General features: G+C 45.8%; 1 long non-coding RNA gene across 2 annotated transcripts in view; it reads right to left on the bottom strand.

Moving 5' to 3' along the window:
- Window positions 1–16,827, bottom strand: part of LOC101688418 — a 44,349-nt gene extending 27,522 nt beyond the window's left edge. Inside the window, exons 1-2 of one of the 2 annotated variants that reach the window (XR_006606041.1) lie at window positions 16,714–16,827; window positions 12,519–15,228 (exon numbers count right to left, since the gene is read on the bottom strand). This is a non-coding gene — a long non-coding RNA (uncharacterized LOC101688418). The remainder of the gene's footprint in view (window positions 1–12,518; window positions 15,229–16,713) is intronic. The other variant, XR_198672.3, reaches the window with a different exon arrangement.
- Window positions 16,828–22,668: the final 5,841 nt, after the last annotated feature.

The following is a 22,668-nucleotide window of genomic DNA, read 5'->3' as shown; positions in this document are numbered from 1 at the left end:
TAGACAGCTTTCCATGTTAACTGTAAATTTATATTTTCTTTAAAAGAGAAAAAGAACAAAAAAGAAAGCAGACAATACTGGATATTCATTGGACTCCACCAGTCTTAAAAATAAACGCCACAAATTCACCCAGTCATTCTCCTCTAGATTCCTATCATAGGATTCAGTGTTGCCAAAAAGAGCAAAATAAATAACATCCAGGGTCTGTGAGCTGACTTGGCAGTCAGACCCCAAGCAAACAGAAAGCAGGTGGTCTGCAGGAGCATCTAAGTGGCTCATCTACACCATGGTAGGCACAACTTCCCCCTGAAAATTTTGTGATATCCTAGGGTGACAACATGGTGGAATTCCTTCTTCAGCAGAATTCACATTTCATTATTGTTTGAGGACTTGAACTTTCAACTCAGGTCCTATCCCCAAATATAAGCTGATTCTGAGGGGTAGAGGCAAGATACTCCAGAAGCCAGCTAGCCTTGCTGTCCTGTCCATGACGCTGGTTTTCATCTGAGAGGCTTCTAGAAGGGGCCCATGGAAGGGAGCAAGGGGACTGACTACATGTTTGATGGTAATTGTCCTCTGCCCAGGGTTGAATAGTGTCCCCCAAAAGTTAGTTCAAGTCTGCCTGGAACGTGTAAATATGACTTTATTTGTAAATAGAATCTTTACAGATGTAATCAAGTTAAGTTGAGGTCACATCGGGTTAGTTTGGGCCCTAAATCCAACATGACTTGTGCCCTTATAAGGAGGAGGAAATCTGGGCACAGAGACACACCCGGAAATGCCATGTGACAATGGAGGCAGAACCAGCAGTTATGCTGCCTCTAACCAAGGAGAGCCGGCACGGGACTGCTGGTAACGACCTGTAGCTAGGAGAGAGACACTGAACACAATCTCCCTCTGAGCCCCCAAGAGGGAACCTTCCATGCTGATGCCTTGATTTAGGATACCTGGTCTCCAGAACAACAAGAGAATACATTTCCATTGTTTTCACCAGCAAATTTTTGGTAATTTGTTATGGCAACCCTTGGAACCTAAAACACCTTCTTATGAATACATGCATATTGGAATGGAAAATATGCAAAGGACATACCCTGATCAGATAGACAAGTAAGAAAGGAAGGAAGGAAGGAGAGAAGGAAGAGCAGAGAAAGAACAAGTGTCGAGTTGACCAATACTGTTTAATCAGAGGAGATCAGATACTGCTTTGTTTTTTTTTTTTTTTTGTTTTTTTTTAAAGATTTTATTTATTTATTTGACAGAGAGAAATCACAAGTAGGCAGAGAGGCAGGCAGAGAGAGAGAGAGAGGAGGAAGCAGGCTCCCTGCTGAGCAGAGAGCCCGATGCGGGACTCGATCCCAGGACCCTGAGATCATGACCTGAGCCGAAGGCAGTGGCTTAACCACTGAGCCACCCAGGCGCCCAGATACTGCTTTGTTAAGATGCTAAGGCTCAATTAACTCCTCTAAGAATCTGGCCCTGAATCCACAACTGATGGAACACACACTCTGGTGGAAACCCCAGTCAGCTATAGTCAACATGTTTGATTAATAGGGGATTTATCTGTAAGCAGTATGCTACTTAGATGCTCTGTGTAAGTTTACTTTCCCACTGTTCACCCACAGCCCCCTCTCTTGAAGACCCAGGCACAAGACTGGTGGCCAGGAGGAGGCCCTTCTTGAGTATTCCTCAAGGTGCTCACTCTAAAATTACATGGAGCTCTCTTCTTTATGCAAACCAGGGGGACTTGCCCCTGCCGGTGAGAGTGTTCTGGAAACACTGGCAGCCTTGCACCCAAACTCAGTGGAGTCCCGAGCTTACTCTGGGCCCTGCTGCTGCTGCACAGAATCTGGGTGCATACTACTCACCCTTGCCTAAGAATACTTTAGCCTCTGTTAGTCCAGACCCTGCAGACCTAAGATTTAAGAGTATTTGAATGAACCCCAGGCAGATAAATGACCACATTGAAAGAGAAACCAAGAGTTTTTGTTAAATGAATTTTAGAGTGTCTTTGCTTTACAATGAGGAATAGTGACTCTGTTATTTTACTAGGGCTTCCAGACAAAGTACCACAGATTAGAAGGCTTTGACAACAGAAATGTATTGTCTCACAGTTCTGGGGGCCAGAAGTCTGAAATTAAGGTGTTGACAGAGTTGGTTCCTTCTGAGGGCTGTGAGGAAGAATCTGTTCCAGGCCTCTGTTCTTGGCTTATAGATGGCCATTTTCTTCCCTGTGTCTCTTTGTATTATCTTCTCTCTATGCATGTCTGCCGCTGTGTCCAGATTTCCCCTTTTTGTAAGGACACCAGTCATATTGGATTACCCCAGTGACCTAACTTTAATTTGGTCACCTATGCAAAGATTCTATCCTTAAAGACTCTGAGAGACTGAGAGTAGATTACAACATATCTTCATGGTGAGGGGATGCAAATTCAGTCCATAACACTAACTGAGCTGAGCAAAGAGCCTGTACACTGCCCAAGTTCATATCCTGACTGCTCTTTACTCACTTTGAATGTTTAGGTAAGTTATTTAAGCCCACAGGGCCTCAGTTTCCTCATTATACACAGGGATGGTAATACTAGAACCTGCCTTTGAGTGCAGCTGTGAAGAGTACTTGTAATAGTACTTGTCACATGCTTAGTGCACGGCAGGAAGCTACTAAACACTCAAACAGATATCAGTATTAGTATAAGGGAGGTGACAGACTGAATTGAAGAACAAGACATTAGTATGATGATATCAGGCCAACCCGATGCAAGCTGATTTACTGTTGACTGTTTTCTTAGGGGGTGGTACCCGTAGGATCATCCCAGAGTTCTTATGGCCCCAAGTCCCTTGAAGTGTCTGTGCTTTTGGAAGATTCCAGCAGGTATTCATATTACTTCCCTGAGGGTTTGACCCGAGTCCTAGTTTTACCATCCCAAGTCTACACTTGGGCTTTGGGGTGCTATTGGCTGTCTTAACTAAAATCCCCATCAAATCCAAACCAAAAGAGGTTATGTGTGTGTTTGTTCTCTTCCTTCTCCAGGAGATGGCAGAGTGCCTTGCGTTGGTATTAGAAGAGGCTCTTCCTCACTCCAGCACACAAGACACTCACTCTACATTCCACCCCTCCGTTTCTTTAAAATATATATAAACAGACAACACTTTAGATGCTAGGAAATGATGTGACCTAGAAAGTGAGATGACAGATAAAACGAGAGAAGGATCTCCAGGAACACAATCTTGTCGAGGTAGATCTTGTCAGAGCAGATTTTCTGTGACCATAATAAAGGGCTTTTAACACGAGCTGGGTTGCCTCATTTCTGAAGAGTAGAGGCTAGAGAGATTCTTAAAAGGGAAAAATAAATATTGCTCTAATTGGAGCCAGAGGTGAGGCAGGGTGGGACAATGAGCAAGCAAGGACTATTTATGTTGGAAAAGGGAAGCGTTAGAAACGATGTAGCTGAAGAATTCAGGAAGATGAAGGGCTTGGTCAAAACCAAAGCAGTCCCTCTTGTTTGAGAAGAAAGGACAGGGTCCAGGAATGAAGAGGAAGAATCAAATTACAGGGCAGTGGATGTAAGCCAAATGAAAAGAGAAACCCCTGCTTTCTGCAGGTATTGAGGCTAGGAAATTCAGTGTTAAGACAGAGCGTGCAGGCTGAATCTCCAAAGTTTGGGGAAAATTTCATGCTAATGAAAAATGTTTGTGGTTAATACAGATTAGATAATAGTTACCTGAGCAAAGGCCAAAGGTATTTTAAAAGACTATCCCCCACCAGACTAGAAATTTCTAGAAAGCTGATACAATGTTCTATATTTTTCATTTGTATTTTCCCATCCATGGGGAATGACACACTGGTCATTGCTACCTTTTCTTTTTTTAAGCAGATACATTACATGTTTTATTTCTAATTCTTACCAACAACCCCCCTTTTATATTTAGGGAAAATGAACAAAGCTCGCAGAGCCAAAATGAGTTACACACTCATGGTCCTTGGGAGGCAGAACTAGATTCAAACCCAGGTCTGTCCCGTACCTAAATGAGCACAATTTCTCAGTACATTTTATAGAACTTAGAGTACTTGAAACATGAAGTAGAAATTAGAGGCCATACAATCTGGCCACCTCTCCTCCTATTTTACAAATGAAGACGTTCAGTGTAAAGATGTGAAGGGATTGGTCTAAGCTCCCATAGGAAATGGCAGAGCAAAGTCATTTGCTAAATAAATTAATTCACAAATCTGTGGAATTTCTAGCAACTAGAAGAAAGATATTTGTACACCTTACAATTCCAAGTTCCCTCAAAATCCACGTCTGGATAAATAAAAAGGAAATTATACTCTCCTACTTTTAACAAATCTCAAATAATAGCACTGGAGGAAGTAAAAAATTTTCTTAATCTTTCTGCCTCTGCTAGTCTCAGTTTACCAGGATTCAATTTACATCAGGATTCCTCTTGGGAATAGAACTAGGTTAAAGATCGAATGTTTGAATCAAACAAAAGTGTGAATATAGAAATCTTGAAAATATTCAACAACTGGAATCTCTTTCAGCTAGCACACTTAGCCACTAATAACTCTATATGCCATGCTAAGTGTTAGGGATACTAAGTGGAATGGAAGAAGATTTCCGTCTTCAAAGTTCTTATAGCTTCATACAGATCTTTAATACAGAGATAAGTTGTCATGTGGTCTGAAAAGTGTTATTAAAAAAAGAGAGAGAATATACACAAATAAGAATTTAACCTAGTAGAGGTCCTTAGGGAATCTGTCAAATGAATACATAAATATAACTCATAATTAGCAAAGGTATATTTGTAAATTAGTGCTCCAGAAGTTCTTCAAGTATGCTTGAAATTTTTTTTCTTTTTCTTTGTGAATATTACCCTATCTTGCTTATTGCTTTGGTTGGTTATTACTGTGTACCAAATCACCACAAAGCATATCTCACAATATCCATGGATCCGGAACCTGGGTGTGGCTTGGGTCTTCTGGCTCCGGTCTCTCACAAGACTGCAAGGTATTGGCTGGGGCAATAGTCATCTTAAGGCTTACTTGGGGTGGATCCACTTGCAAGCCTACTCAAATGGCTGTTGGCAGGACTCAGCTGCTACTCTCTCTCCCCATGTGGGCTCTCCTAGGGCAGTTTACAATATGGCAGTGACTTCCCTCAGAGTGAGTGAGTGAGTGGAAAGGTAAGAGAGAGAGCGCGAATGATACCAAGACAGGAGTCACGTGGTCTTTTATAACCTAATCTTGGAAGTGACATCCCATTTCTATTGCCATATGCTATTAATTACAAACAAGTCACTACGTCTGGCCCACAGTCAAGACAGGGGTATTACATAAGGGCATTAGTGCCAGGAGGTGATCACTGGGGACCATCTCAAAAAATTGCCTATATACTTATCCTGTGAATTGATTTTCTTTATGAAAAATGTTTGCAACAACATCCTATTGGCCCAAACCGATACCTTACCCCTCACCCCAGTGAATCCATCATGATGCCTTTCCATTTCTATTCCACCTTCTAAATATCTCTCAAGGTCACACAATCAGGAGGATCATTCTCTCCATTCCTATTGCCACCACCTTGGTTAAGGCTCTCATCGCCTCTTGCCTGGATCTGGATAGAGACCAAAATCTCAGTGTTTTTCCTGGCTCCAGTCTGGGTTCCTAAAGCCATTCTGCATACCGGGCTGTACCATCATTCTAGGGCACAAATCTGGGTAGGGCAGCCTAGCTTAAAGTCCTTCAGTGGCTCCCACAGTCTCCAGATAAAGCCAGAAGCCCTCAGCATGGAGAATGAGGCCCCTCATTTGGTGCTGCTGACTTCTTTTGAGCTCTCTTCTCCCTGTCATCCAGCTTTTTGGAACAACTGGCATCTTCCAAACTGCCCATGTATTCCCTGAGTCCTTGGGATAGCAGCTCCTTTTTCTTCCTCTGAATAATTCTCACTCAGGGCACTACTCAGAGAGGGTGTTTTCTGAGAAGCCTCCTCTCTCTTCCCAAAGCAGGTGAAGGCCCCTCCCAGGGCTCCCACCGTCCCTGGGCAGACTTCTCATGATATTCGCCACCCTGCACTGCAGTGGCCAGTCTTCACACGTGCGGGCCCAGCCCTCTCCAGTCTCAAGGTTCACTGACTTCCCCAACTGTTGTTGGGGAAACTGTCTCTTTAGTCGTGTATCCCCAGAGTCTTTTAGGTGCTTGGTAACTATTAGTAAGGGAAAGAGTGATTGAAAACTCTGGGAAACTCTGCTTCTAGGTTCTCTCAGCTTCTTTTGTTCCAGTCATTAGGGACAGCTGCATGATCTGTGGGCCTGCTGCCAAATGAAAACGAGGGGTCCCTTGCTGAAAAACCATGAAAAAAGCCATTTCCTTTCTTCTTCCCTCTCTCTTGATCCATGGAGGTGTTTTCTATTGCTAGTTAACGTTGCATACCCTTCTGTATGGGGATAGTTTCCGGGAGAGTGAAGACCCTCACTGGTGGCTAAGGGTTTGTACCCCGCTCCCCAGCCTCACTTGTGCCCATGCCCTCTCACTCACTCCCTCTGGGCAGGGCAACGCTTTTTGGGTGGGGTGAAGAGGGAGGGGCCAAGAGCCCCTCCTGGGGAGGCAGTAGGAGGCAGGCCCGCATTTGAGCCAAGGCTCCAAGCCCTTGGTGCCTTCTCCATTGTCCCATCAGACTTCACTTACAAAATATAAAGCCAAAGATGAGATTGACAGTTTTAAGACTGTGACCACAGAGCTGTAAGCCCCAAGCACAGGACCCCTTCTGAGCACAGGGTGTTGTGTGACCATATGGGTCGCAAGGCCATGAAGCCAGGCCAGCCAGTTATCCCTATGTTACTGAACCCCTTCCTATGGAATTTGGGTCATTCCCACTGTTTTTGTTTCTGCATCCATCAGTTTTTGTAGGACCAGGCTTTGGAAACTTCGTAAGGCAGATAGATCTGCGTGCTTGGGAGGAAGTAGCAGTAGCTTTACAGGGAATAACAGAGAAGACCAGAAGCCTTGAACACATCCCTGAACGCATCCAGAAGGCCCAGAGTTCTCCTCCACATTAATGAATTATTAGCAAATATTATCCTCAAAGTATAATAAGATAAGATTAAGGCAGAATAGAATGGAAAAACCTATTCCCTCTGAAAGCCACTTTCCATTAATTTCTTCTGCCTTCCTCCTTGTGTCTAAGCTAATCCCCCCACTCTGGGCTCTGGACCCCGTCCCCTGCTCCCTTCTCAGTAACACTCCCCTGATGTTACCCTGCACCTTCAATCTCAACCCTCTGTGGGTTCCTCTCAATGCTCCAGTCCCTTCTATCTTAAACTCCCAATCCCCTATCCACCCAAAGTCTCCCTACAGCTATCCATGTGTTTCTCTCTTCCTTTCCCAACTGATGTCTTGTAAGAGCTTCTGCTCTAGCGTCCTCTGCAGTCTACCTCTGGCCCCAAGCCCAGGAACTCTAAGTACTCTTGCTTCTCCTCTTTCCTCTCTAGTGCCCCCCTCCCTCTTTGCCTGCCCTGTCAGCTTCTTTTCCTCTGCCTATATTTTAGAACATGGTTTCCCCAGGGTTCTTGCTAGGACTAATCTCTTCTTGCTTATTCTCTGGGCCAACAGCCTGCACCCTGGTTCCAGTTTTGCCCTAATGTTCTTTTCTTTTCTTTTCTTTTTTAAGATTTTTATTTATTTGACAGAGAGAGACACAGTGAGAGAGGGAACACAAGCAGAGGGAGTAGGAGAGGGAGAAGCAGGCCTCCCACTGAGTAGGGAGCCCAGGGGCTCGATCCCAGGATCATGAGATCATGACCTGAGCTGAAGGCAGATGCCCAATGACTGAGCCACCCAGGTGCCCCTTGCCCTAATGTTCTTAGTGACCTTGTGAATCACTTGAACTCTCCAGGCCTCAAGTGTCTTTAAAAGAGGGTTTCTGAAACTTGGCAATATTGACATTTTGAGCCAGATAATTCTTTGTTGGGGGAGACTGTTCTGTGCATTGCAGGATGTTTAACAGCATTCCTGGCATCTATCCCCTGGATGCCAGTAGCACCTCTGGATGTGACAACTAGAAGAAATGTCTTCAGACATTGCCAAATGCTCCCTGGGGGGGGGGGGCGGAATTCCCCCATTGAGAACTATTGCTCAAAAATGAAGAACTATTGCTCAAAAATGAACCAGGCTGTCTAAATTTGTTTGCTATGGCTCCCAGAGCAAAGTGACACAAATCAGGGGGCTTAAATGACAGAAATTTATTGTTTCACAGTTTTGGCAGCTGGAATTCCAAGATCAAGGTGTGAGCAGAGCTGGTTCTTAAGGGCTCTGAGAGATTCTCACGCATATTTTTATTCTACTTTCTGGTGGTTTGCTGGCTACCTTTGATACTCCTTGGCTGATCTCTGACTACACGTTCATGTGTGCCTGTCTCTGGCCAAATTTCCCCATTTATCAAAACACAAGTCATGGGGCGCCTGGGTGGCTCAGTGGGTTAGGCCTCTGCCTTCAGCTCAGGTCATGATCCTAGGGTCCTAGGATTGGCTCTCTGCTCAGCAGGGAGCCTGCTTCCCCCCCCCCCCCACCTCCCCCTACCTTGCCTGCCTCTCTGTCTACTTGTGATCTCTGTCTGTCAAATAAATAAATAAAATCTTTAAACACACACACACACAAGTCATATTGGATTAGGGGGCATACCCTATTTCCATGTGACCTCAACTTAACCAATTATATTTGCAATGACCCTATTTACAAATAAAGTCACAATCTGAAATACTGGGGGTTAGAACTATAAATTAATTTTGGAGGCACACAATTCAGCCCATAACATCATCATTTATGCTCCTTGTGAGCTCTAATGTTCTGTAATCTAATGAAAAGAAAGGAAATATTGGTCTTTGCAGACCCAGTGTAGATTCAGATTCTTTCTGCTGAGTTTTTTCTTGCACCAGCCACATCTTTGGACACTTCTCTATGGGCAAACCATTCCTTCTCACTTCAGATAAATTTCAAAGGAAGTGATGAAGAAATGGGAATTTCAACTGCAGCTAGTCTACACAGACTCTAGTAGGTAAGACTGACATGGACCTCAAAGAATGTGATGGGCTACCATTACAAAGCTCATCTCCCATCCTATGTTACTGTAAATACACATCACTGAACTAATAATATGAATTAGTCTGCATATATGTTATAGAAATTATGTTTTTTGGAATTATTCAATGACCTCCCTCCACCCCTCTAACTTGCATCCTCTCTCTCATCACAAAAAGGATACAGCTACAGATCTGCCCAATCTGTCCAAAGAGACACCGTTTGTAGAGTAGAATGATGAACAACTTGGTTGAAGTATTAACATTTGGGGGCTGGTTATGCTTATGTACTAATCACTCCCCTCTGCTTAGTCTGATAGGGGCACTTCAGAAACACATAAACAGTATACAACAATAAGATAACTTCACATATAGAGAAGTCCTTTGAGGAAGACAAACTAGGGTAATGTGGTAGAACATAACTGGGGAGTGGAGCTGGAAAGGATGTCTCAGTGAAGGTGACATCCAGTTGAGACCTGAACAATAAGAAGGATGGAACCATGTGAGGATCTGAGAAAAGAGCAATCAAAGCAGGAGGAAGAGCAGGTGTCAAGACCCTTGGGCTGGTAGAGGCACATCTGAGAGTGGTGCATATCTAAAGACAGACAATAAGTGGGTGAGCATAAGGACAGAGCATCAGGGGCCAAAGTATGTATAACCCTCCAGAATTTTCTATTTATATTTTTATTGCAATGGGAAGCTATGGGGGGTTCTAAAATGATGGGGAGGGGGAAGCTCTGTGATTTAAGCTTTAAGAAGATTCTCTGGTTACTGTGTGGAGGATGGACACACAGTATGGAATGGAGGGAGAGGGGAGCTGGAAGTGTAGTTGAGAGATGGTTACGGTTGTCCACATGAAAGTGGGTAGAACTAGGGTTGTAGAAATGAGTGTGGTGAGAAGCAGTCAGGAGGGCAATGTAATTTGGAGATAGAGCTAATAGGACAAATTGATGATTTGTTTTGTGGTTTCCCTTGTGTTAACTAGGATGGAGAGTACTATGGGGAGAGGTCATGGAACAATTCTGCCTGGGCCACATGATATCTGAGGCACCTTTTGGACATCTGTGTCTTTCAGAGTTTAACCAGAGAAGTAGAGGCACTAGAATATGTATCTTCTAGAGTAGGCATCCTGCAGAAGCTGGGGCCCTTTGTCACAAAGCTAAACAGACACCTGACTCAGGATCTAGAGAAGCCAAAGGAAGGCCCAGAGGAAGGTAGAACAGTTGCAGGCCTCACTGCTGTTTCATACCAAAAACTGAGCCAGTAGGTCAGCAATAATCCCTGGGAACTAGGAATTGTTGGGGTTGTTGCTTTCCTTCCACCCTCCAAAATCTTCCAAGAATCTCTCCTGTACCCCAGCCTATCTGGAAATATAACAGAAAGGGGAGCCTTGGAAATGTAGCTCAGTCTAGTCAATAGGACTCATTGCAAAGCTGCCACCATAGCCACATGGAGTGGTTGAGTGAGTGTTTGGAAATATGAGTCTGGAATTCAGGGAAGAGGTCCAGGCAGGAAGGAGACATTTGGCAGTCATCATGAAGCCAGGGTTCATGAAGCCATGGAGCTGGAGAAGGTTGTCTAGGGAGAGAAGGAGGACAGAGAATAAGAAGAACAAAAGACAGAGCACTGAGGCACTTTAACATTTACAGGTTTATTAGAAAAGGAGGAAACATCAAAGGAGAATGAAAAGAAGCCAGCGAGGTGTGAGGAAAGGTAGGCAAGTAAAGTAGCATGGAGGTCAGGGGAAGATAGGAGGGTGTGGTCACACACATCACACACTTGGAAAATGGAAGTCGGATGAAGATGGTATCAGTATGACTCTGGGAAGATAGCACTCAAGGGTTACTTAAGATGTCACCTGCTATAGTGTGCATGTTTGTGTCCCTCCACCCCAAACATATACAGTGAAATCCTAACCCCCAAGGACGATGGTATTAGGACCTTTAGGGGATGCTTAAGTCACGAGGTGGAGCCCTCATGAATGGAACTGATGCCTTATAAGCAAGTCTCCAGAAAGATCCTTAGCCCCCTTCCATGCGAGGGCACAGCAAGGAGGCACAAGCCACGAGCAAGGAAGAGGGCCTTCAGCAGCATGGGACCATGCTGGCACCTTGATTTTGGACTCCTCAGTCCCCAGAACTGGTAGGTGTAGATTTCTGTTGTTTATTAGCTATCCAGTCTGTGGTATTTTGTTTTAGCAGCCCAATGGACCAAGACATGATCCAAGGATAAGTACAGTATTGAATAAAGGGATCGTAGGGGGTCAGCAGTGGGAAGGATCAATCTGCATGGACCTCTGAATTACTGGGGAACACCTCAGAAACTAGTGCATGTTTAAGAAGGGCTCAGAAGGTCAGGAGGAATTGGAGCATCTGTGACGAATAGGATCTGCAGGGGCTTGTTCATCTCCAAACATTTTCAAGAGCCACTTAAAAGTCACAAATCCCTAACCATTTCCCAACAACCCACACAGAGACCTCTCAGCCTCCTATGCACATCTAAGAATAGCCTACTTGGCTGCAGTTGGCCTGAAATTCTTGCTTTTTGCGTCAAAACACTTGGCCACTATTTTCAGGCTGACGCTCCCGTCTACAAATGAGAAGAGGTGCCATTGCTCATTGGAAGTGTTCTCACTTATTTGTTGTTGGCAAAGGAATGTGTCAGAACCTGGACAGTAAGTCAAAGAGTTTGCTGAAAGGAATCACTTTGGTTCTCTGCCTGTGGGAGAATCTTGATTTCAGTAGCTCAAGAACAGGCAGAAGCAGGATTAAAAGATTTTAAAAAAACCAAAAAACCCAAAAAACCTCTTAGTTTATTTAGCTTCCAAGTAATCCAGAAATCTCCAACAGGGCCTTTCAAACAAAAGGAATCCTCGATTATAAATGTGGAAGCACCACTAATTTTTTGGGAAGCCCACTTCTGCACAATGGAAGACTGTACGAGAAAAACAGAGGCAGACCCAGCCTCCTTTATTATAAATAAATCACTTGGATGTGTTTGGGTGAATAAATTTAGCACATTTTAAAATTCTATTTAGAAATATTGGTTTTTGACGGATTTATAATAAGTAGCCAGAATGGTGGCTTGAAACAGATTGGTGGATTGTTTAGTTCTGCTTTAGACTGTACGTTCTTGTCTGTCTTATTGGTCTAGAATTGCTAAGTGGGGGTGGGAATCCTTGTGATCAGTGCTACTCGAATCAAGGGTGCTTGTGACTTTAGGGCCCCTGGCACTTTTGCCTTTGGGGACACCTTCCTCCATTAAAAAAAAAAAATCTATCTCTAACTACATTGGTATAATGATGACTGTGATAAAATTATATTTTAAAATTTTTTCTTTTTTTTTCTTCTTCTGAAAAGTACACATTTTTTGCGGGCCCCGTGTTAGTTTCTTCTTGCTGCTGTAACAAATTACCACAAATTAAGCAGCTTAAACAACACAAGTTTATTTACCTTACAATTCTGGTTGTCAGAAGTCCAAAATCCATCTCACTGGGCTGAAGTCAAGGTGTTGGCAGTTCTGGTCGCTCCTGGAGACAATCAGAGAGAGGCTGTGCCAGCTTTGCCCGGCTTCTCCGAGCTGTCCACATTCCTTTGCTTGTGGTCTCTTCTTCCATCTTCAAAGCCAGCAGATTAACATCTTGAAACCTCTCTCCAACCCTGACCTCTGTTTCCATCAGCACATCTTCTCCAACTCTTCCCCTCTGGCCTCCCGCTTCTAAGGGGCTTTGCAATTATTTGGGGCCCACCCAGATAACCAGGGATAATTTCATTGTCTCAAAATCCTTAATGTCATCACACCCACAAAGTTTCTTTTACTGTGTAAAACCTACAGGTTCTGAAAATTAGGATGTGGACATCTGCGGCAGGGGGCATTTTTAGGTTACCCCTGCCCCTAACCTTATTGTGGGACCGAGGCAGGGTGCCTGTTGTGACAGGGATAGATTGGTCCTGACCCAAAGTGCAGATCCAGGAACTCTTTGCAGCCGAATGTAAAATGCACTGCTTCCTTCACTGAGAAAGTCTTGCTATGAAAAAACCGCTTAGTGACACAGTCTATTTACAGTCTGGTGCGAGCTCCTCATCTCCTAGCAGGCCAGGAACCAGCGATTAGGGGGCTGACAGACTGACGTGGGTGGATGAGGTCTGTGTTAAATAGCTACAGGAATCTTCCCATTATATTACTCGCTCTCTTTCTCTGTGGTGCTTTGGGCTCTCCTCGGGTGCACCTGTGAGCACACTGTGTTTCCTCGCTGGCAGCCTGCACTGGCGATAATGCAGGCCTGATCTCTGGTTGGTGCTGGGCCCTGGCTGGGGGTTCCACTGAGGCTTGTCGAAATGGGTGAGTGCATAGATTCAAATGAATGGAATTCGAGTATCCAGTGACTCTGGGCCCACCAAGGAAGTAGTCTGTTTCCAAGTTGGTCTACAATGATCTTGAAAGAGAGGAAAGTTCTGTGCAAACGTCTTAGAGGGCATGCGTTGGGGAAGAGGGTGAGCTTCTTGGTCGCCTGGATGGAGGCTTCCAAGTGGTGGCGCCAGTGTGAGGCCCCTCCGCGTCACGGCCTTCCAGGCTGCGTCTCCACCCGTGGAGAGGGCTCTCTGGCTCCCCCAGGCCAGTGGTGGCGGCCTGCAATGCGGTGGGGGGCCGGGAGAAGAGGGCGCGGTGGCAGCGGCGGTGGCCGCGGAGGCCTAACAACACGTAATTTTCTTCTCACTTCACGCGTCCTTCTCCATCCGACGTGGCAGGTGCGCTGAGAAGGAACGGTGTGTGAATCGATTCGGAGAGGGTCAGGGACACGGCAGCGAGCCCCGGCCGCGCCCCGAGCCATCGATCGCCTCCAAATCAATTTGCACACCGCTCCCACTTAGGTCACCTGCCATTTCAGACAGGGACGCAACCGTGAAGTGAGAAGGAAATTATGCCGGGGTGTCCGGGGACCCTCTCTCAAGAACGTGGGGGTCAGCCTTCAGCTGCTCTAGTATCCACAGCCTTCAGAGGGGACAGAGCTCCCCAGCCCAGGCACCTCGCTGTCGCTCAACCCCGCCCTGAAGGGAAGGGAAGCTGGAAGGCTGCAGCAAAATGGGGCCACTCAGAAAATCTATCAGCCTTGAGCTCACCTCTGGGGTTTGGGCTGCCACAGTCATAATCCTAAGAGCTATTTCAGAAAACCCAAATTGCCAACAGTAATAATCTCTCCGCCGCGGGACTGGTTTTCATTTGTGCCTCTCAATGCACTTTACAATTAATTCTCACCAACCTCTGCCTCCCATGAGCCAGGAGCCCAAGGGGAGCCCAAGGCAAGGCTTGGAAGCTTCATGGCTCCCCCACTGAGAGGGCAAAGGGCTTTCCCACTGGGAAGACAGGCACCAAGGCCCAAGTCTTCCTCAAGGAGCCAATGACAGCAATCTTTTTTGAGGGGAGAGAAGACAAGGTTGGATAAGGATCTGGAAGACGTCTCTGGCTCCTGGTATGTCCAATCAGCCTTCCATCAGTTGAGGGAAGGGCATCTTAACTACTTACAAGGCGGAAGACCTGATCAGTAAGCAATTTCCAAGGATGCTGTCCAACCAAACCCTGACTGTGCTATGGCGATGATGTCTTCTCCAGAGCTATGGAGAGATAGGGGTCCACTACCACCCTATTAGGTCACAGGAATCTCAATAAACAAAATGGAAGATGATTCCCTGCCTGCAAGTGCTCAGCACAGTGCAGGACACTGAGCGGGTACTCAGGAAATGGACACTGAATCTGAATCTGCTTCATGTTGACTTGGTCCCCTGCCCCACGTAGACGGTTTAGATTATCAATACATTCCAGTTGGCTAGGCAGATTTTCTAGGCAGTGGGCTTCTTACTGTTACTAATTCCTTTTGTCTACCCCACGGGAAGCAGGACCAAGGCAGGTCCACAAGAGATCTTATGGCCGGAGCAGAGAAAGTGCAAGGATGCACCCACCTGGAGTTCTAAGAAGAAAACAGGAAATTCAACTCACCTACCTTGTGCCTCATGCAGTGCTCAAGTACACTTGTAGTGCTTTCCTTCGCTGTGAAGGCAATGCTGATCAGGTTCACGCTGTCCTGCCAAGCCCCCTCCTGCTTGTGCTTTGGATTTGTCAGAGCTCCAGGAGAAGGATGGGGGTCAGGATTTGCATTTTTGGAAACTTGCATGGGGGGGGGGCACGAAAATAAAGCAATAGACTGTGACTCAAAAAGGTCTCACTCGCCTGCTCCCCAAATCAGGCCTTTTGCTCCCCACAGGTTGGTTTGGTGAAGCAGGGCTCCCGAGTGCTCACTGCCCAGACCCAGCCACACTGGCAAGCTCACATGCGTGCGCACACGGATGCGCGCGCGCACACAAACAAACACAGACCCCTCTGCTCAGCCCAAGGTCACGCTTTAGCAGCCTGGCTGGATTCTCTCTTGGGCAAGGCCTTCTTTCCTCAATCCCTGCTCTCAGGACTCTAGCTGTTTCCCCTTTGCATGGAGATTAAGTCTTCTTTACAAATCAGGAGAGACTCTTTCAAACCCTAGTTTGAAACCCTGCTGCCCAGCATACTCTGTCCAGCCCAACTGCTGGGAAGCTGATCTTCCTGTCCTATCATTTCTTTGACCTCATGGAGCCCTTCCAGGGTAAATAAAGAACAAGTTTAGAGTTTGGTTCAGTGAAATTAGACTGGGCCCTGGGATCACCAAGAAGTTGATGGAACAGTCCCCGCCTGGAAGAGCTCTACTGGTCTGTGGCATATTCCTTGACTCCTTGGCTAGATTTAATGCTCTTGGGGGCCAGTCTTGTCTGCATCCGTGTCACAAGGCCCAGTTCAACAAATATGTGACAGAATCAAGGCTGTGGGGATTGGAAGCTTAACCGTAACCAATTCTAACTTGCTAAATGACCTCGTAGGTTTAATTTGTTGGAATCCATGCTGGAAGATGGAGTTGGAGGTTTAGGAGGAAAGACTGAGTTGGAAAGAGATAAAGCATCACTGTACTTCTGCCTTCGAAAGCAAGCCAGGGGGTCAATGCTCCTTTTCTGCTTATCTTCCCCAGTGAGCAATTTCTGAGGCAAAAGCCATGTGAGAGGCGTTTGGTCCACCAAGTGAAGACAACGGATACATTCTGCATCCTCACCAAGTAAGACTGCAAGAGCCTCGCCTGCTGACAGGGTCCTTCACCCCAGGAAAACCTCCTCTTGACCAAGGGCCGTGGGACATGCGGGCTAACTCCCTTCCTGTGACTTGTGCGGTCGTCTGTGGAGACTCTGGGTCCCCAGAGCGCAGGAAGCTGGTGTGCTTACCTATTTGCCTCATCTCTGGCTCCAGCCACCTCCGCACGTGGTGCATACCACAGACGCATTGTATTAAACGTATCTTTATGTTACCAGACACTTTCGTGTTGAACAGGAAAGATGTGCTTTTGGCACAAGAGTCGGAAGAACCAGGAGCCACCCTTTCACATTGGTTCCCAGGCCCGCGGCCGTCTTAGCTCACCGGGCAAGTACTCGACCCAGTTTCTTCTGCGACGCCTCAGAGCTGTTCCACACAGACGCAAGCAACCATACTAACAAGGGTTCTTGATCTGACTGGATTCTTTTTACTCATTCTACGGAGACAAGTATGTCCACTTTCTACTTTTTCTGTTGGCCTTACCTCAGACGCCTTTATGAGAAGTGCGATGCGTTTCCCTGACGCACAGCGTAGCTCGCAGAACGCACCCGAGCCGCGGAAGCGGTCGCTGTCGCGATGACACCGCCCGCCCCGCGAGGGTTCCGGCCAAGCTTGGGGGTTCTGGCCGCGCGAAGGTCGCGCCGCGCCTCCGGGGCTGCAGTGCCCGGCTCCGGCCGCACGATGGCGCGCGCTTCCTGCGGACCCGGCCCTCCGCGGTGGCGCAGACAAAGGCGGGCGCCGGGCCTCCCCCGCCGGGCCGCGGAGGCGGCGGGCGCTCCGGGTGGCCGAGGCCGCCCCTGCGCGCGGATCTGGGCAGCTGCCGCCTGCGCCTTTGTCCTGCGCTGCCCGCCCTTGTGCTAAAGGACAGGCGAGAGGACGCCGGGCGCAGGCGGCGCGGGCAAGCATCCACCCGAGTCCCGACCCGGCTCCCACGCTCGGAGCCTGGCCGGGCTGGAGCTGGGGGTAAGGGCGAGAAGCTGGCAGCGCCGGAGTGGGACCCAAACGCCTGCCCGGGAAGCTTCCTTGCCGTCCTCCCCTTAGCAAAGAATTTGCCCCAGAATTCCGCTCTGTGGAGGCTTTTCACCATGGCCCTGACTCCCCTCTTGAAATGCGGTAGGAACTGGGTGTCACAAAGGCAGAGAAGGAGAGAGCATTTAGATTTAAGTGCAAACTAGTGAGCGCCTGGGTCTGGATCCCGGGCTCTCATCTGCAGGGTTCAGGAAAACTTCTCTGCTCTCTTGGCCTTTAGTCCCACTATACCGTAGAACTTTCTGCGATGATGGAAATGTACTGTATCCTCATGGTCCAGTATTTGGTAGTCATGAGCCCCATGTAACTAACTACTGAGTGCTTGAAGTGTGGCTGAAGTACTGAATTTTTAATTGTATTTAATTTTAATGAACTTAGAGGAGCCGCATGTGCTTCCATGCATGTAGGTACATGGCCGTGCCCTTTGGACCCTGCTACCCGCTTTGGACCCTTAAGGGCTCAAGTTTGTCTGGGCGGTTGAATATGTAGTTACACTGTTAAGATCAAAATTTTACATTCACGTAAAGGATGGAGCGCATGCCTGTTGCACCCGAGAAGATGCCTTGGAAGTAGCTGGCCTGGGAGAAAGAAAAAGTGGTGTTAGCCAAGTTTATCTTGGTTGTTTGGGGAGATGAGTAGGGGGTGAGCTCTGTGCTGGGTAAGGTGAATTGGAAAAAAGGTAAAGAGGAAATGGATCTTTAAAAGACCCTGCTGCTATTGCCAAGTGGGACTGGCCCAACTTGATTTGTATTTAGAGAAAACTGGGGCTCATAATCACTGTCATGTGACTTAGCATACACCTCTCACATGCTGGGCTTCCTGAGACAAGTTAATCAAACTCAGAAACAACTTCAGCAGAATTTGGGCTCTTCTTCAGTCCTGTGTGCTTGTAACCAGGCCCGGAGGAGGACCTGTGCCTGCATCACTGGCTGGTGGAGGCTGGGGTTCTGTTGCTGCTGTTCTTCCTGGGTATGTGATAAATAATGAAAAAAAAAAAAAACAGTAAGACAGTATCACTGCAGGTTCGGAGAGTGTGTATCCGTGGGATGGAAGACACTTCCTGATCGGGAAACTGGAGGATTAGAAGTATTTCTTCGTGGGCAGAATGTCTGAGGTTGCAAGCCGACTTCTCACTCATTGTCTTTTTTATGTTCAAGGAGGTAGTGAAATGTAAAATTCACAAGTTACCTGCAGCCCAAAACTGCCTAATCACTGGTCTCCTCCAAGAATGTACACCGATCAACAACTTCCATTTATTTTTATTGAGCATAAACATGTACAGCTCAATAGGTCTAGTTTATTCATCTAGTTTATTGAACATTTCCAATAGCAATCCGACGATGTGGATTCTACAATCTGAGGTGGATTCTCCCTTTTGATCTTTTAAATACATTGGTGTGTGTGTGTGTGTGTGTGTGTGTGTGTTGGAGGTAAATGAGGGAAGGGGTAAAGATGGACCAAGAAATTGTCTTGTATTATCTTTGCAGATTCAGAGTGCCCTTTAACCTATTCTAAAGTATCCAGAAATCGACCTGTGCACACTGACATCCTTGTAGAGGGAAAGCTGGTGGAAGTGTCTTGGTGGGGCTCCTTGCCCATAGTAGGCATTCAGTAAATATTTGGTGAATTTTTATGAGAGGGAAAAATGGGCTGTGATACCATATCCAAACTATCTTTGTGGGTTGTCCATCCCTTTTTGTTTTGTTTTGTTTTTCCCCTGGAGATGTTCCCAACCACAAATAAAGGACAAGGGGGAAAATAGTTAAGCACACCTAGAGCTGCGTCCAAACAAAAGAGGCAAGAGACTAAACAAACTAAGGTTTTCTATTTCTCCCTGAGCCACGTAATCCCTTTGATTACATCTAATACCTGCCAAAACCCAGATGGTGTGCCCACCCATCTCCTGTGTGATAATGCCACATTGTGAAATCTACCCATTAATATTAATTGTCAGCTAGAGAATCTGTCTGAACTACTAAAGCTTGAGATTGCCTTGAGAAAGCAGGCCCTGCTTTAGCAGGGATTTTAAGATAATTCTCATTCTTTCATTCTGTATCTCACATATGTAGAATGTTAAATAATAGCCGGAGAATGCTTTTCTAATTTTGGCACATGTCTGCCTCTCACAATCCAGGTCTTAAACCACTGTTCATTTGGGGTCTACACCTGCTGACCAAAATATTACCTTAAACTGCTGTGGGCTTGCCAGCGACATGTAGGCACCCACTGTTCACCATATAGAGAGAATTTTAACTCCCTGGGAGCTGTTTGAATTGAATGTGCCCTAGCATGAGATGCTCAACTAGTTCCCCTTTATTTTTCTCCCTCTCCATAATTGACTTGGTAATCCTTGAAAAGTATTACAAAAATCTCATTTTTATTTTTTCAATTATTGCCTGAGCCTTCCTGAGAAAGCAAGGCAGGGGCAGGAGAGAAGGCCTGAGAAGAGAATTTAGGGTCTGGGTGCCTTTGGGGTGCCGCTCCTGGCTGATAATGCCATCAGTGATGCGTGATTGGGACTATGACCATAAACATGCCCAGGGAGGCTCCATGATCCCCATCCATTGCAGCTTCCAGTTCTCCAGGTTGAAATGTCTCAGTGTAGCAGTTTCTGCTGTGTTCACTGAACTTTTTTTTTTTCAAGCCACAAAATTTTAGAATCCATTTATGCCTGAAATAGATATGAAAATTTAGTAGGTGTGAGATTGAGTTTTTCCTCTGGAGTCTCCCCCTCCCCTGAATTCTCATGGGTTATGGTACAAACGCCTTTTGACAGTCGTTCTTATAGCCAACACCTTCAACTTTATGAGTAAAAGCAGAATCCAGCCCACACACTGCCTTTATTTTTGCCAGGAGCATATAGGGCTGGTAAAAGGAATTAATTCGCTATTCTGTGTCCTTTTTTCAAGGAGGTAGCTTCCTGTCATCTTGAGCTTGATGCCCACCTCTGGCCAGCATGGCAGCTATGTGGATTGCTGACTGACTGGGACCGAGGGACAGTGCGCAGATGAAAACTGGTGACGTTCTGTTCTTTTGGGTACATAAATGAATGTTTACTTCAAAGCCCTGACAGTTCTTTTATTAGCAAATATTAATTTCAACTGAAAAAACCAGAAGACCTTCCTGGAGCAGCATGTCTAAATAGACATTGAGATAATTTTTAAAAACACCTATTGGTATGTAAAGCAACCTTCCTCATGAAAAGAAGTAACTGTGCAAGTGGCAGAAGCCAGTTTACACAGCTAAATATTATGATTATTTAATTTATTGCCATTATTTTACAAAACGTAAAAAAAGCAATTGAATTGCAATTTTGTTCCCTTTCCTGGCCAACTTCGCAATTCTGTTTTGTATGAATGATGATTTTGTAAAGAAATGAGGGACAAGAGAGCAAATGGCTTTCTGTAGAGAGAGGTGAGTTGTCCTGGCCACTAAGTCTTCTGTTTCCACAGGACTCATAAAGTGGAGTTAAAGTCCTGCCTTGAGGAGACACAGTCACTGGCTGTTCATCAGAAGGCCTTGTGAAATAGTGATGTCCTTCCACTTCTGTCCTGCCTGTGGCGATTTTGCAAAGAATTCTCTGCCTTCTTCAGAAAGAGCATTAGATGGGTGGCACGTGTGCAGGGTGAGGGGGATGGCTCTCTCTGTGTCTCCTCCCCTCTTACTGGAAACCAGCTTTCTCATGCCAAAGATGGGGACAAGTTGTTCTAAAGGCACTCAGAAGGCAGAAATTAGCGCTTTTAAAACTGAAGGTGAATCAGAAGGTCTATTTCTGCCTCATACGCTTCTGTTCAGCCATTTAAAAGGACCAAAATTAACTTCTGAACACATCCATTCTTTGCACAAATAATAGTGGGAGGTGGACCAAATCGCTTTGTGAGACAGAAATCCTCTCTGAGGGTTTGTTTTCAGCGTCTGTGTTTTCAAATGATCAAAATTCAGGTTCTTATGGTGTTTGAAAGAGTTCACCCACAGGAGCAGACCCTAACATTTCAAGCTTAGCTTTGAGCAAATTTTTATGGCTGGCTTAGAGACCTTTGAAAAACACACTTAATTATAACAAGGCAGCATTGTGCAAACATATGGGGATGTTGTTTACACTACTCCATTCTTATCAGTTAGAAGAAACACAATAAAAATATTAAAGAGCAAACAAGCCAAAATCAATGTGAAAGGAGATCAAAGTATAATTAATTGAAAAGGAAAGTGCATGCAAAAATACTGTAAAGTATCACCACACTTAAGGTAATATCCCATTATCATAATCATCTCTAAGCCTTAATAGAGAGTACACAGGGGGTGCCTGGGTGGTTCAGCGGGTTAAGGACTCTGCCTTCAGCTCGGGTCATGATTCCAGGGTCCTGGGATCGAGTTCCGCGTCAGGCTCTCTGCTCAGCAGGGAGCCTATTTCCTCCTCTCTCTCTCTCTCTCTCTGCCTGCCTCTCTGCCTACTTGTGATCTCTGTCAAATAAATAAAATCTTTAAAAAAAAAAAAAAGAGAGAGAGAGAGTACACAGTGCCAATACAATGTGTTTCTCAATGTGTGAGGGCTGTCTGCTGTTTTATGTATTTATGTATTTCAGTTGCTGGACACTGAGCCATTTTAAACCTCTTGGTAAACCAGTCAGTACCTTCGTTTTATGCTGTGCCTTCTCAAAGGAATTTCCTGAAATCTGCAAGCATTTCTGATGCTCCTCATGAGAATTCTGGATGGCCAAGTCCAAAGAGAAGCATAAGTGGTTCTAACTAAATATTCCTTTTTAGGGAAGAGCATGTCTTGAAATGAGAAGGTCAATTTGAAAAACAGTGTGAAGATGTATTCAAGGTGCATTATGGCTGTGTCTGTGGATGTCATTGAATACCACTCCCCCCTCACCCCCTGGCCAGCTTATTTGATTTCCCCTGTAGAGGTCACCTACTGAGGAGCAGTGCTAACCCCTACCCACCCACACCCACTGTCCTGAAGCCAGAGCTGAAGACTGCAAAATTCAAATGTCCTGGAGGCCATGGGTCTTTAAAATATTTGTTTGCAGTTCCTACTCTGGTTGGAGCAGAACCCAAGCCAGGGCCTCTGAGCTGAGACCCTAGGAGTTCTAGAGGGCTCCCTGCTCCCACTCCAGAATGGAGCTGCTGATATCTTCTTATAAATCCAAATGAAAAGAAATCTCTTTGATGTCTAATCTATAGTATCTGAAACCAAGTTTTCTTTTACATCAGTAAATTGAGGGGTAAAAACTTGGAAAAAAACCTACTTCCTACCAAATCAGAAAAACAAACAGACATGAAACAGACTTCTATACTTCATTGCCTAGGACCCTGACATTTTTAATGGCTGGCAGAAACCTATCTAATTATAATGGGCAGGGCAAAACAAATATGTAATTTGATAGTCTGTTAGCAACTCCTTTT

Source organism: Mustela putorius, unplaced genomic scaffold (genome assembly GCF_011764305.1).
Source record: "Mustela putorius furo isolate JIRA1106 unplaced genomic scaffold, ASM1176430v1.1 tig00000224_pilon_pilon_pilon, whole genome shotgun sequence".
NCBI lineage: Eukaryota > Metazoa > Chordata > Mammalia > Carnivora > Mustelidae > Mustela > Mustela putorius.
Note: the sequence above shows the minus strand (reverse complement) of the source record. Positions and strands in the feature narration are given on the sequence as shown.